At 38.1% G+C, this 16,799-nt stretch overlaps 1 protein-coding gene across 1 annotated transcript in view; it reads left to right on the forward strand.

Annotated features, from left to right (window-relative positions):
- Positions 1-16,799, forward strand: part of LOC117380907 (CXADR-like membrane protein) — a 149,841-nt gene that overhangs the window by 84,460 nt on the left and 48,582 nt on the right. The window lies entirely within an intron of this gene.

Here is a 16,799-nt window from a genome sequence, read left to right on the forward strand (position 1 = left end):
ACATCACTACAACCCATTTCCCGGACAAACTCATCATTCCCATTGTAAAACCTGATGTCCCATAATATGAGCAGCTTCATATGCAAATGAATCCTTTCCCATTTTCCCGTCTTTCTTCCCTCACATGTGATTTATACCTCAGTCCTTTTGTGCGTATCTCCCGGCTCAAGACTGAGTGCTGGGTCGGAGAGCTTAGAGCGGTGTGGATCAATCTCGATCAAAGGCCTTTTCCAGCCTATCAGCGCAGTCTAATCTTGTGCTGTGTTCCCTCACTGCCTCCACTGCGCTGGACAGCCACTCGCACCTGTCACCGGATGGTCGGATGGAGGAGAGTGGTTTTCCAGGTTTGAAGTGCCAGTCCTAGATGTTTGTTTAAGGAGTGAAAAATTACTGAATAGTGCATTAAAATTCTCCTTGCAAATGTACTGTACCCATACCATATCAAACACCAACTCTCTATAATAAATTTGTTACATTTATCTTAACGGCGCTGTGCCTGATTTTTACTATCTTAAAAAATGTGAAAAACTAAACTAGTTTATTTTAAATGGTTTGCAGTGGTCCAGAAGTTATTTCTCACCTACCTTATGCATTCAGAGCGTCCTGTTACATTATAATTACTCATAACATTAGTTTATAAGCACGGTAACACTAACCTTAACTACCATGCTAACACGGCACTTCCTGATTCTCTGACAAAAACACTTTATATTTAGATATATTTAGATGCAGACAGTACACCGCTATCTTATTTTGACCTTAAGAGATGCTTATACTTACTGGGGCTGGGTAAAGACACATTTTACTCAAATACATCGAAGAAAATGTATCGTACAGGCTCTTTAATGGATCATTTATTTTGACAGGACAGATTGGTTAGGGGGAATTTGAACAAAATGTGCTGACTCATTTATTCACTTACACCTAAATAGAAAGTAATTTACACAAACAAAACTAAAAACAAAATATCACTTCCGTCAGTCTGTCCCAGGGCAGCTGTGGCCACAATAGCAGCGTACCTCCACCGACTTTGGAGTGCAGCGAGTAATGACCACAGGGTACAAGTACAAGGCATTATTTTTATTACTACTATAACACAGCTAAACCTTGAACTAAATAGCTTTAATGGGAACGTATAAAGATTAAAACTAAATTGAAATTGTCAAAATGAACTTGGAGGCTGACACATCGGTGGTGGTGAAGAGGAGGTGATGAAGAGGATGAGATGGCTAATTGTTTCGCTGCGATACAGAGACGTGATTAGCTGAGAAGCGTTGGAGGCTGGCAGTGATTTGACACATTCAACACATGGAATCAATAGCTTAAAGGTCAGATATTACACTATTTTCTGATCTATGTTATAATGTTTCCTCATCGCAAACATACTTGGAGTTGTGTTTTGTTTCATTCACACGTTTTAACGCACAAATGTATCATATAAACTGCATATTTAAGCTGTGTTCTTCTCTCAAACATAAACACTCCACCTTGTGATGTCATGTGGTAATACAGGAAGTGCCCCACTGTGTTTTTAAACTCCAACCATCTTCACTAGAATCATTTGCATCTCTCCTGAGCCAATGGTAAAAGTTGTTGTTAACTTGTAAACTACCACTTCATGACATCACAAGGTGGAACAGAGCATTTTGAGCTTTGGAGATGTAGACAGACTAATACAGGGTTACTTAAACACGTTCCCTCATCAAATACATACCTGGAGTTGTTTAATTCACACAACATTATAACACGGCTTAAAGTTTAAACAGTCAGTTTTGTGTAATATAGGACCCTTAACATCATAGTAGAATTTCCATGTCTGTATATAAGCAATTATTGTCTTGTTTTACACAAATGGTACACAGAACAGATCATAAACATGGGCCTGTCTTGTTGGAAACTGTTGAAACCCAAAGCTCATTCCTTCGCTCCGGTGTGGTGTTAATTAAAATAGCATGGTCCAGGTTGGTGCAATTTTGTGATAAAGGTAAACTTGTCAGGACATCCCATTACAGATGAAGTATGGCGCTGTTACAGAGGGGCTAGGACCACAAATCATCTTCTACACGTGATCGAGGGGACAGGTTTGTGCGTAACACCGCTCCACTTCAATTATAATGAGAGGTGCTGAACCCGTGTACTTGAATCAAAGACACTGCCTACTGCTATTTAGAGCTCGCACTATAGGTAATGGTTATTCTTTTGGTTGGGTAAAGGGGAATTATGTAACTTTCTAGTGCTGGGTCTGCCACCTGCTTGTCTTCATGGAGATGTTTCACAGTATGGCATTACTATTACTATTTGTCTATCATGACTTGAAAAGCTTGCATTCATACTGTGAGCGGGTTGTCCTCTCCACAGATGTGACCTGTAACTTGACCGAGTGGTGTCATCTCCTTGTGTTGAGTTTAATACTGTGGAACATTCCAGATGAAGTATTACTATCTCTAGGGAAACAAACAGGTTGAGAAAAAAACATCCTAGTTTTACATTTCTTACAGTTAAAGGTGCAGTCACTTTTCTGTTTGTAGGAGTAAAAAGTGTAATTGTGATCAAAAAATAAAAATAAAAAAACAGCTAGTTGTTGAGATGCATAGTGTAGTGCTCAAATGATCACCTAATGACATCACAAGGTTGAACTAAGCATTTGGAGCTCTGTAGGGAGAGACAGAACAAATATGTTCTATTATCAAACATGCGTAGATGAAAGAAAGCTCAACTGCATGTATTTTTTCAAAAGAAAGTCGTAAAATGCTCTAAAAAGGAAATTTTGCATGATAAATTACCTTTTAAAGTGCGGTACCTGATTTTAAAGCACTTAAAGCACTAGTTCATAGCAGAAGTACAAACTTACTCCTCACTTTCCTAACACATTCCTAGCATTAAATATTCATCACTTTTAACAACTTTTACAGGTCAAAATGTAATAACAACAACTAGCATGCAACAACAGCGCACTTCCTGGTTTACAGAGATACCAGACAACACACAGTGGTCTCACTTTGGCCCTGACAGCTGCTTTTACGTTATATGTCTGTATTTGTGCAAAACAGATATGTTAATAATGTGTACAGCCCCTTTAAAAGGCACAGTACCTGATTTTTACTGTCATAAAAATGGAATTTATTTATGTATTTGTTTTTTTTAATGAACTGCAATGGTCCATAGTTATTCCGCACTTGCCTTATGCATCCTAATTATTCTCCGCCGTGAGTTCACAGCCGCTTTTCATAACTCTCAGTACGGACTTTCGCTATGGCGGTAAAGCTAACAACAACTACCATGCTAACGCGCGCTTCCTTTAACCTGTGAATTTGCAGTTCAGTTTCCAGTCTTCCTCTGGGCGAAACCCCAACCACAACAAAGTGAGACATGCCTATTGAATCCTGATGTTCCAGAGCCCGCCGACAGACAATTTTATCTGATCACCCCCTGCTGTAGATGGCCAGCAATCAGCCTTCGCCCAAGAAAATAGTCCCCTTCCATTTGTAGAGAGAGGAGAGAGTTACAAAGGACAGTTGATTACAGGGGAGTGGACAAGGAGAGAGGGGAAAATGGAGCAGGAAGCAGGGGAATTACAGACGGAGAGGCAGGGGGCGATGTGGGGCTCTCACTGATAAGGCCCGTTTAAAGTGGATATATAGGTCAGAGCAGAGGTCAGCCAAGATTTGGAAAAAGCACAGCGAGACATCTCCTCCATACACGCTGGGCTCTGTGGGGTATAGAATGAAGTACTGTAAATCAGACATGTGCAGGAAAATAAACAGTGTAGTTAAAGGAACTGTATGTAGCCTGCATTTTTACAGTTTTAAAAAAGGTACTAAATGCAACAGTACACCAAGCTCGGACAATTTAACGTGATACCAAACACCTTAACTCCTCACACAACCACATTTCAAATAGAGCTGCTAAACTGGGAACTACCTGGAGGACTAAAGAAGAGACTAAGGGTCTGGCTGTAATCAGGACAGTCTTCTGTGATGTCACCAACTACTTGAAATTCCAGAGGCCACTGAAGGCAGCAGAAGCTTAGATTTAGGAATTTTTTGACTAGAAAGCTGCAAATGTATCCAGTTTGCAGTAAGGTTGCCAAAACTGACTAGAAATAGTAAATAATAAAAATAAAACATATACACATAGCAGCAGAGTTAAAATGAATAAAATGTTGAATTGCCGGTTTATATAGCCTAGTACATTTTCCAACCGTTTAGTTAACTTTGCCGTGTCTGCAGCTCTGTCAAAACAAACATCATCCAACTATACCAGAGAACAGAATGCAGTGTGTGACAGCCTCTCCACAGTTCCATATGGAGACTCGCACGTTTGTTTAAGCTAGTGGTGTACTAGCTAGCACGGCGGTACCAGGCTGCTCGTACTGTCAGGCTGTCCACTGCTAGCTCATTAGCCTCCGTTGTGACGCAGGTCCGGGTCTTTCAGGGCGTTTGACCCCCAAGCCCCCCACGCTAATCAGCGGAGGAGCACAGATAAAGGGATAAAGGAGGGAAAGGAGCAAACATGGCAACCTGGGAGGGTGGAGTCGAGACAAAAACAAAAAAAGTGGAATTGTTGAGAGATAAAATATGATTCTCTGATGATGGTTGAAATATGAATATGAAAATGAATGATAAAAAGGTGATTCAAGATTTAATCAACTGAAAAAAGATAAATATAAAGTTATTAATAAAAAGATTCGGTAACACTTTAAAATACGGTCCGGGACTTACGGTGGTAGTTAGTAGATACTTGACTGGTAGTTACGGTGGTACTTACAGTGGTAGTTTGTGGTACTTACAGTGGTAGTTTGTGGTACTTACAGCGGTACTTATAGTGGTACTTATAGTGGTACCAGAAGTGATACTTAGACTAATAACTACTGGTACTAGTACTGGTACTTACTGCAAAATCATATGAAGTGAATGGTATTAAAGAATATGGTGTTATTAGGCATATGAATCTTTGATTTCATTATACGTTCATAGAAAATACACAAGACAAAACACTGTGAAAACACAAACACTTTATTATGACAAATTTCACATTAATACGACAATCAGATTTAAAAGAAATTTCCAATAATGACAATAACAAATAAATGACACATTTTAAATGAACATGACAGTGATACATACTGTAAAATATCAATACTTTAACTGCTATTTTAAAGCGAGACATTATGGTACTTGCACTATTAATTACTGGTACTTACTGTAGTTTATACTGGTAATTACTAGTACTTTCCGTGGTACTTACTGCTGTATGTACTGGTAATTACCATAATAGTTACTATGGTAATTACCAGTACATACAGCAGTAAGTACCACGGAAAGTACTAGTAATACTATTTATACTGGTAATTACTAGTACTTTCCGTGGTACTTACTGCTGTATGTACTGGTAATTACCATAGTAACTATTATGGTAATTACCAGTACATACAGCAGTAAGTACCACGGAAAGTACTAGTAATTACCAGTATAAACTACAGTAAGTACCAGTAATTAATAGTGCAAGTACCATAATGTCTCGCTTTAAAATAGCAGTTAAAGTATTGATATTTTACAGTATGTATCACTGTCATGTTCATTTAAAACGTGTCATTTATTTGTTATTGTCATTATTGGAAATTTCTTTTAAATCTGATTGTCGTATTAATGTGAAATTTGTCATAATAAAGTGTTTGTGTTTTCACAGTGTTTTGTCTTGTGTATTTTCTATGAACGTATAATGAAATCAAAGATTCATATGCCTAATAACACCATATTCTTTAATACCATTCACTTCATATGATTTTGCAGTAAGTACCAGTACTAGTACCAGTAGTTATTAGTCTAAGTATCACTTCTGGTACCACTATAAGTACCACTGTAAGTACCACTGTAAGTACCACTATAAGTACCGCTGTAAGTACCACAAACTACCACTGTAAGTACCACTGTAAGTACCACTGTAAGTACCACTGTAAGTACCACTATAAGTACCGCTGTAAGTACCACAAACTACCACTGTAAGTACCACTGTAAGTACCACTGTAAGTACCACTGTAAGTACCACTATAGGTACCACTGTAAGTACCACAAACTACCACTGTAAGTACCACCGTAACTACCAGTCAAGTATCTACTAACTACCACCGTAAGTACTGGTAAGTCCCGGACCGTATTTTAAAGTGTTACCAAAGATTCTGAATCGGAAAATGTGAAAAAAGCTAAATTTTGAAAAATAAATAAATAAAATAAAACAATTCAAAATTTAAAAATGTGAAAATATGAAATTGTAGAGAAAATTAATACATGATTTAAAATATAAAAATCTGACAGTTGTTGAGGAAAATAAAATTACTCAAAATATGAAAATGTGAATTGTTGAGAGGAATTATTGATTGGATAATGTTAGGTTTCAACTGAGAAGACCATTTCTGACCATTTTGGCAGTGTTCACAGTTTAGGGTCCCAAGTCATTTCCAAGTATGTCTAAGCCTGGACTAAACCAGGACTAAACCAAATTTACATCAGTCATCCCTCTCTTATTTTATGCATTTCAATAACCCAAATTATTGACCGCTTTGAGTTTTCAAGTGCTTTTCACAATTTTCGGAGACCCAATCAAAAGTTTTACTGTCATGGTAAAGCTAACAACTACTAGTATGCTAACGTGCACCTCCTTACTTTCAGACAGTAAACAGATAGTACAAAGCGGAAATATTTAAACCTCAAGAGTTGCTTATACAGTATATCTGTACTGGGGCAAGACACATTTTGCTCAAATACACGGGGAAAAAGGATACTGTGCCTTTAATGTGCCACAAAATATCCACTGCATAAGTATTTTCAAACACAATTTAACTCCAGGCTAAATTTCTCTCTATACTCCCACCTCTCCCTAATGTGTGGTTACCATCACAGCTGTAACCTATGACCCTGCGGCCTGTTAATTTCCCTTATCACTCTGACTAATGGTAACCCCTGCCCCGTCATGGCGTCAGCTTTACTCAGCCTGGATTTGTTGACCCCAACTTATTTGGACAGAGTACAGCTGAAATTGAGAGAATTCATATGTAATTTCTAAGAATGGAACAGTGCCCCTTATTTTAAAGCCCACCACCGTTAGGGAACCCAATTTTATTTTATTTTTTTCTTATTGCGTTTTCCCATTGATACTTTGCAGCTGATGTCGTCAACATTCCCTTGGGTGAAGTGTTCAAGCTAGAGGCACTGCTCTGTCTGAAGCTCTCTTTTGAATTTAGACTTTAATCTGAGCTTTGTTTTAACACAGTCTGACCACAAAGAACTGACTTAGCTGGAACTATCACGGGTGAAACAGGACCATGAATATTGTTGATCATACCAAACGATGTGATGGTGGCAGCTAAACATTCCACTGTAGACATACATACAGTCCCCCATCATGATGGCTTTGAAAATTGTCAAACTTTCTCGAAAATTCAAATCTGTCCTCACCACAGATCTGACCTGTAACGTGGTCTAGTAGCGTCACCGGCTTGTCTTAATTTGATGTCATATTGTGTAACGTTCCAGGCGGGGGTTACCTTAGTGTACCTTTAAATACAGTCTTCCTGATTGAAATTTTCCATCAGATTCATTAAAATGCTCTTTTTGTTTGTCATTTGTCTAGTGCTTCCAGATCCTCTCTATCGGACTGCTTACACTGGGCCAATCTCCTAATTCATTTTGTATCGGTGCCAAGTCTTCAGTCAGAGCACATCGCTCATAAGCACTGCACTTACTGATTAGACTGGGCTTTTGTCTTTGGTCACTTTGTCACTGCAGTAGGATTTGGAAAACAAAAATGGGCAACAGGAAAACATTTTTGCTATGGTAATGGTAAATGATTTTCACCTATATTACATTTTAAAAGCTACACAGATCCATTGTAAGTTAAAATTAAAGTACCGGTAGGTCTACAGTGTTATCATTAAAATGTAGTGATTTGTGAAATTGTGAGATTCTACACTGTTCTGAGATAATGATTTTGTGGATCAATTGAAATCGTATTTGGAGAGATGTCTATCACAGTCAGTAAGTTACAGCCAGTTCAAGGGTGAGTGTGTACAATCGCACACTGTTAAAGAAGGGCTATTACACTTTTACGGGCTACTAATTGCTAACATATTTAGCTCACCATGTTACCTTTTATTGTTTTGAAAATACTATATTCGCCAAAAACAATGTATTAAAAGTTTGTTAATTTTGTTTTTGCTTTGAGTCCCCCATCTCCTGACCTCCCCTTGACAGTGCTATCATAGTGGCCATACCAACTTGTCAAAGCCTGATCTCTTCAAATCTCAGGAGCTAAGCGAGGCCAGGTCTGGTTAGTGTTTGAATGGACTATCAGGTGCCAAAGTGGGGCGACAGTGGCAAAAACTGACCTTGGCCCTCACTGGCTAGTATGACTTTGGAATTGGACTTTTGTATATTTACAGAGAATTGTCACGTGGGAGTTTGGATGACGTGGGCTTGTCGGTCAGGGGTGATGCCAGACATTTTTGGTTGGAGGAGCTAAGGGGGTGCTAAAGTCTTGAATGTGGGTGCTTACTTATGTAAATATAGAGCCTTTTAAAAATGGACTGTACCCCAACCCCCTGCCATGTTTGCTTTGCTGTTTTAAAGAAGTTTAAATGTAATGAGCGCTGTGTGATGACTCATTTTGAACACTCTGGCTGCCATTTGAACATTTTTATTCAAGTCCGCATGTCCTATGCAAATGGGCCCCATCCCCCTGACGCTGCCCCTCTTGCGGGCTGAGTCTTGGACAGGCCCGTACTGCTAACCATAAGGCAAGTTCAAATATTGTCTGGGAGAGATAGCAAGATTACTCAAACATGCACGGATGGCATCTAAACCTCTTCAGGCATGTTTTTGATGAGAGAACAATATAAACAGTCGATTTTACATAGTATCCCCTTTAAAAATAATCATATACATGGAGACAGTGTACTCATGTATGACTGAAACTCACAGCTTACTATGAGCTTAAGTACTGAGTAAGTTCTATAAGTTGGAAGAATAAAGTAGTTAAAAGTAACAATGCAGTCTTGTTCGACTTATGGACCTTACCTCACAAGTTTTTCCGAAATACTTTTTCAATTACTTAAATAGCAGCTGTGAGGTCCAAACCCTTTACGCTGATTTCACTTTTCAGCTCATTTAAAAACATTATTTCTTTCTTGCAGTGATGCAGCGTATAGAGCCAGGCGTATAGTCGTAGAATAGGTTTGCATTTTTAATACAATGTGACTCATTCCATTTTATGAAGAAAATATCCAGCCAGAGAAAATATAAAACATCAGACAAGAGTAAAATTACATTTGGTGAGAAAGCGAGCCCACACAGCTCCCAACACAATAAATATCTCCAGCACACTGAGCAAACTTTGCACAGACGCACAAACTTTCACAACTTCTGTCAGAGCTGGAGCCTCGTCTCTCAAACGCAATGATTTTTTCAATGAAGTAGCAAAAAAGTAATCAAAAACAAAAGGGTAAGCTCATTAGTCCCTGTGTGTTAAAGCCCCGCACCCAACCAAGTATAAAGTACACATGAAAAATACTACTCACCATTAGAATTTTAGATCTATTTGGTATAAAGTCTTATATAAACAGTTGTTGAAAAGCAGAATTGTTTACTCCAAGAGACGTGTGTGTGTGTTGTAGCTGTAAACCCAAATCTCCGTCTATTTTGTGCTCCTATTTTGAAGTGTTGGAAGAATGTTGGATCATGCTAATTGGTCAGAACCAGAGGCAGTGAGAGTAGCCAAAAACTGTAAAGTAAGAGTAATGGTACTTCAAAACATCCATGTATTATTTAAGTAGAAGGACAAAGTAGTGGTCAAAGAAATTACTCAAGTAAGAGAAGTAAAAAAAATAATTAATTCTGTCAACTGGACAAAAAGTTGTTGAGTGAAGACGTGCTCATACATACCTGCATGACGGAGGGATTACACAGATATCAAGAGTAAAAAAAGTAACTGGGAAAAGTATTACTCAAGTAAAAGCAACTTGAAGAGTAATGTCGGGACGTAGTTTAAAGTGAATATAATTAGAAAGTCAAAACATTAAATTATGCACAAAATCTGGTATTTTCAAATGATATACAGTATACTCAGTAAAGTTTGCTTCTAAAAAAGTAATCTGAAAGTACAATTTCTTCTTTTCTTCAAGTAAAAATAAAAGTGCGTACCACCCACCTCTGCTCAGAACAATTACTGCCATACTCAGAAAAGTGTGCGAACGGAAAGGCCAATAAAGAAGTTCTGCTAAGTTGCTATAACTCCAAAATACAAAATCCGGTGCGTCGAGTAGTAGTGTCCCTGTGGAAATGTGTGACGATAAAGACACAACTGGGGCGTTATTTGGTGCCCCAGTAGATTCATTCTTTTTCTTTCTAGATACTTTATTATGAAAAATACTATTGAAACAGTACACACACAGACCGAACCAAACATGCTGTACTGAAAATGTTACACCTCTACTTTCCAGCCCTGCATCTACTTTGAAGGCTTATGTTATGTAAAATTTACTCTTATGAGGCGTTTGAGTGACCCTTTATTATTAGTCTGTCTACATCTCCAAAGCTCAAATGCTCTGTTCCACCTTGTGATGTCATGACGTGGTAGTTTTCAACTTAACAGCCACTTTTTTACCTTTTGTTTAACAGAGATTGGCAATTCCAAATGATTCTAATGAAGGTTTATGGAGATTAAAATACTTAAAAACTAAATATGCAGGGTTTGTGTGTTAAACGTACGTGTATGAAACGAAACACAACTCCAGGTATGTTTGTGATGAGGAAACAACAGTAAAGCTGATCAGAAAATAGCGTAATATGGCCCCTTTAACCATTCCATTCCACAGTTAATGCTATTCTTCTCCAAAAAAATGCCCATATGGACATCCCTTGTATCTATCCACTCTGAGCTCACCTTAAACGGCCTATGCATTTTCATCTCTCTGTACCTTGGCCTGGGCCCCACGCCTCTCCCCCTAAGTGCTACTGAAAGATAGTCACCATAAAGCCAAGCGATGAGATTTGACTTCCTGGTGCTGAAGGAAAATCCATTTATTTTGGACGGCGTGGTGTTGTCTCCAGCTAAAAGGCCCGATGCATTGATTACATTCCAAGTGCCATAATGCCCTAAGTGCTTGGACAGCTATGGCAGACCCCCCTCCGGCCCTCCCTCCCTCTTTTCTTTAATGAAAGTAGATCAGGTATGCATTTTAATCGCCAACAAGGAGAGAGAGAGAGAGAGAGAGAGAGCCAACAAGGATGAGGAGATTAAAGTGCATATGCAATGGTGGAGGAAGTGCTCAATTTTGTTACTTAAGTACGGATAAAGAGGTAAAAAGTTACTCCAGTAAAAGTATCGCATGAAAAAATCTAAGTAAAAGTACCGGTTTAAAAATGCACTTTAAGAGTAAGTATTTCACACAAGTGTAAATGTAGTGATATTGATTAAAATATATAACTATACATATTTTGGTCAAAAGAAGCAATGTGAATCAACTTCTTAATTTTGATCTCAAAAACTTTAGTCAGGATGTTTCCACAGACATGATCAAAATAACCCCTCAAATCACATGAAATGAACTTTATACTTTTCAGTCCTGTTCAAAATGTAGTGGAGTAGAAAGTACAGATAGTGAAGTAAAAGTAACAAGTATCCACTGTCAAAAGTAAAGTACAGATAACAGAAAATTCAACTTCTACCACTGCATATGACGGGTATTTTTCTAAGTATGACTTGGTTTGGTGGGATAGTATCTGTGGTCAATATTTATCGTAGTTTTACATGTTAACTTTTTGGGAAAAAAGTTGAGAATAAAATACAAAAATACAACAAGTAGCAGTGAGTTCTAAAACACAATACCTCTACCTTTGTCAACAAAAGAGAAAATTCCAGCCAATTTGAGTCTAATTGTATTTGAGTCTAACTGTATTGTCTAATTTATATCTGCTGCCCTCGCCGAACCAGGAAGTAAAATTTTAAACATCACAACAAAAAAAAAAAGAAAAAAAAAAACTTTACTAAAAATCTTATAGTTCTAATAATCTCATAAACTCCTTCCATCCCCAGTCTGTAACTATATCTATAAAAAAAGACTAAAATAAAAGCATGTTTTTGTCACTATTGTTGCATTAATTGCACTTAAAACAATTAATGCATCCATAATCCCTACTCTGAGCAGGCTTGCATCTCCACAAACCTGACTCTCTAGCCTGGATGAGGGCTTCTCCTGGTTGTTTTCATGGAAATATTGTTCCTTTGGCTATAATATTCCACAGTATGGCATAAAACTTATCTGTCTCCATGGTGAATGTTCCGAAGTATGATTTGAACTTTCTATTTCCACCTTCCACCTATTTTAACCTGTCATATGGAGTTTAAGCAGAAAATAAATTGTTGAAACTAATTTAGAGATTAGGACTTGCACCATAAATACAGAGTTTGATAGAAAAGTACCGTGTGCAGAGGAGACATTTTTCACTGTCGACAGATCCATCCGAGTGGACTTTGATGGCGCGGTTTCAGATTGTACGCTCGTACTGTTTTAGTTCCAAATTGGCAGGCGACTAATAGGTTTAAGAAAAGTTGAGGTAAAGAATAAAAAAAATAAATCCATTTCCATCCATTTGGAAATAAGAACATTGCAGCAAGTAAGTTGGTTTATAATATATTTATTTTAATAGATTCTTTTTCCATACCAAGGTTTAGTTTGTTTTCATACCAGTTTGGACTGCTCACAAAACTGAAAAAAAGAGTGTAGCCATAGTAACATTATCGTACATTAAGGGTATGACAGAGAAAGTGCAGAGGGCAATGAAAAAACACAATATAAACACACCAATAAAACCGTCCACCCAAAAGATAATGTAACGGACCAAAAACGTATCATCATAAATGAAATACCCTGCATGTCTTGTAATAAGACATACATCAGGGAAACAGGGAGGACTTTCAGCACACGGAAAAAGCAACATAGGACAGAATGTGACACGGGAACAGCGAAGGCATGCACACGAGCAACAAAACCAAAGCAGAACAGGAGCAACTCAAATCTGTCTGACCATTGCAAAAGAAAGAACCACATTATGGACTAGGACGGCGCAAACATCAGTGTAACAGAGGACAACAAACATCGCTGCTGGATTAAGGAGGCAATCGAAATATGAGAATGTGCCCACGAGACCATAAACCAGGACGAGAGGGCTTTTTTACTCTCACACACCTGGGAGACTGTACTGAAGAAGTCAGACTGTAGATGGCGATGTCGTCTTGCCTCCACCGGTGGGAGGATAGTGCCAAAAACTTGATTAGCATGCTAGTTGTTAGCTTTACTTCGCTCTGGTCTCAGTAAGTTGCGAAAAGGGCTCATAAACTCGGAATGCATAAGGTAAGTGAGGAATAACTTTGTACTGTAAACGGTTTTAAATAAAAATCAGGTACAGTGCCCTTAGCTGTCGATAGGTGTGCAACTAACAATGACAGCTGATCGAGGCATTCACCCACCAACCCAAAGTTTTGTGGTTTGATCCCCATTGCTGTCTTTGCAAACGTTGATGGGTGTAATTGGGAAAAAACATCTTTATTGCAAGAAAGTGAAATTGTCTGATTAGTAGTGGACAGGTGATCAGCACATAATGGCAGCTCCCCGTCTTACCATTTAACCCCAGGGCAGCTGTGGTCAAGAAGTTGTTCAATCATTGGGTTTACTACGTTTTTTCTTGTTACTCTTTTCTCCATTTTGCCTCCTCTTGCTTATTCTCACTTTACTTGAATATTCTTTTGGACAGACAGACCATTCAGCTGTTCAGTTCTTAACTGATACTCTCACAAATCCATTGATAAGCACTTCGGTCTGTGTGATGCCACTGCAAATGAATCCGGAAAGCTGTGCCGGCACAATGTTTACTTATTGTATTTTATCGCTGACACATTGGACAGGCCGTGTCATCCATCTCCTTCTTTCTCTCTCTGTCTTTCCCCATTTCTCCCTCTCCCTTCTTCTTTGATGATAGGGTCTTGGCCTGCGATCTCCCACATTTTTTTAGGCATTGAACCAGACTTTGACTGTCTTGAAAACTAGAAAAACAGAACTAGTTAATTTTAAACAGTTTGCAGCGGTCCAAAGTTACTCCTCACTTACTTTATGCATTACGAACATCCTAATTATTCACGCCGATGAGTTTATAAGCATGTTTCAGAACTTTCAGAGGCCAGAGTTAACTTTTGCCATCATGGTAATGCTAACACAAACAACCGTGCTAACCGTGCACTTCCTGATTATCTAAAACGTGTTATGCTTAGATACAGATAGTACACAGCAGACTTATAAGCTGCGTATACGATATATCTGTACTGGACAAATTTAGCTCATATACATCTGCAGTTAGGGGGAAAATGGAGACGTGAGATGGTGAGATGTCAAAGCCAGGCAAGGTGCATCAGAGCTGGGAAGATTTAGGAGTAGTGTTCATCTGTTTCCAATCACTCCACCCAACTCGGAGCTAGCTGCTTTCTGTTGCCAGTTGTCGTGTGTACAAAGAAATTGGGAGTGGACATAGTTGCCAGGATATGTGTGGGTTTGAGCAAGAAGAGGTACCTGGTGAGAGATTGTTGTTTTTGAGAAGGTTAGACATATAATGCTTTTTAACTTAATAGTAAAAAACTGCCATACAGAAAAGCTCATTTAAAACAGTTTGCAGTGGTCCAAAGTTGTTCCTCACTTACCCTTTGTGTTCCAAACATCGCGATTTTATAAGCGCTTTTCTGTACAACTCCAGAGCGGATATTTGTCATGACAGTAAAGCTAACAACGACTAGCATGCTAACACGCGCTTCCTGTTATCTGATGCTTTATAATTAGACGCAGACAGTAGATTTATTTTGGCGTCAAGAGCTGCTTATGCAAAATAAAGGTGTACTGGGAAAAGACATATTTAGCTGAAATACATGAAAAGAAATTGGATACAGGGCCTTAAACTCTAAGTACTTAATGATTTTACATTTTGTTCACTACAAACAGCAAAACTGATCTAAAACAATCTAATAATAGGAACATTAATTTATGACATGTTCAAAATGTCAGAACATGTGGCATTTGGAATAATCACAAGTATAGAGATGTGGGAAAAAAATAAACTTTTCCGAGCACCGTATTATGCTTAGGACTTATTTGAGCTTTTGATGCTATAATGTTCCCTTCTTAAAACATACCCAAACGTTTTGCTTCATTAGATTAGCAATTAGTTATTATTTTTGGCTAATAGTGCGTTCATTTGCACGAGTTATTGTTATATAGAAAATGCTAACTTGTTGATTTTGAACCAGAACTTACGTTATTAGCATCTGGTTACTATTTTGTGTGGCTATTTTAGATAGAAGCGTGAACCAACAATCTTTTTAAGTTAAGTTATAGATTCATATGGAGATGATTTTTGGCGCGGTGCTGCGAGTTTATCCATGTGACTTTGCACTCTGTTTTTAACACGGCAGGTGACTAATAGTTTAATAATAAAACCATTCACCAGGTATATTTTAAAAGAGGAAATGACTGTGTGAAAGGACTTCTCGATTTCACCCATGTATGCAAAAAAAAATTTATTTTATTTTTTTGCCCAGCCAGCTCTATACCAAAGAAACTTGATCTGCACAATCTGAAATAAGGCACTTTAAGAGAATGTTATACTTGTGTCATATTTTGTGACTCAGTGTCAACACCTGTTTCAATAGTTGTGCTCTGTAATATAAACCCGATTAAATTAACAAAAAACAAAACAAAACAAAAAAACACATAGAAGTAACTAAATGTAATCTTTTCATCTCTGTCCAACTGTGATGAGTGGAGGCAATAAGTGTCACTTTTACTCCACTGATAGTACTGCATTGCCATAATGTCAGTAGAAACACGCTGAATGGTGCTCCTTGTGCTCAGATCACAGCTGCAGGGACACTTCACTTGGGACAGATTCTTCTTCTTGACAGACAGATCAGAGCAGTGCCTTCAGTGGGCTTTGCAGCGTGTTCCTATAAGCTCATAAATGTTTCAAAAATATTCAACAGCATGAAGCATTGATAGTATCAGTAATAAGCAATGACCTCACTCCCCTTGTTGCCCTGCAGTCTTGTTTAGTAATAGATAAAGTGATAAAGACAAGGACATTATTTTAATTATATCCAGAAAGGCCATTTTAGAAATTGTATTCTTGTGACTCACCATTGCTCTGAACTGGTCTGTTACAGCAGGTGAAGAGCACACTGACAGCTCGAGTGAAGGGACGGCACCAGCAACAAAGTAAAAGGGGATGAATGAGCAGCCTACAGCACCCAGTGAATGAACTCATGTTTACTTGCACTGAATCCTTTATTTCATTACATTTTAGTCAAATGAGATTTTAGAACATGCATTTTTGTACCAGAATCACTGTTAAATATAACTAGAATAGTAAAAAGTCCTGTGGTGGTTAATATTGCTATAATTCCATATTAACTGGTTAAATAAAAAGTCATTCAATGTCACAATGGAAACAATAGTGCATCTGAAAACAGTTAAACGCTATAATAAGCCTAAGGTCAGTGTATGACACTGGACTAGTGCAAGGAGGGGCTCATAACTCTTTAAAATGTATACATTATATATATGAAAAACAGGACCGGTGCTGTTACTTGTTTATTATGATGCTTTTGTTGCTTCTATGCGGATTAATTAGACAAATTTGAAAAATGATTGAAAGAGAAGACACCTCCAGCTTTTAAACCACAGCTCAATGTTAACCGGACACAAGTTG

Source organism: Periophthalmus magnuspinnatus, chromosome 14 (genome assembly GCF_009829125.3).
Source record: "Periophthalmus magnuspinnatus isolate fPerMag1 chromosome 14, fPerMag1.2.pri, whole genome shotgun sequence".
Taxonomy (NCBI): domain Eukaryota; kingdom Metazoa; phylum Chordata; class Actinopteri; order Gobiiformes; family Gobiidae; genus Periophthalmus; species Periophthalmus magnuspinnatus.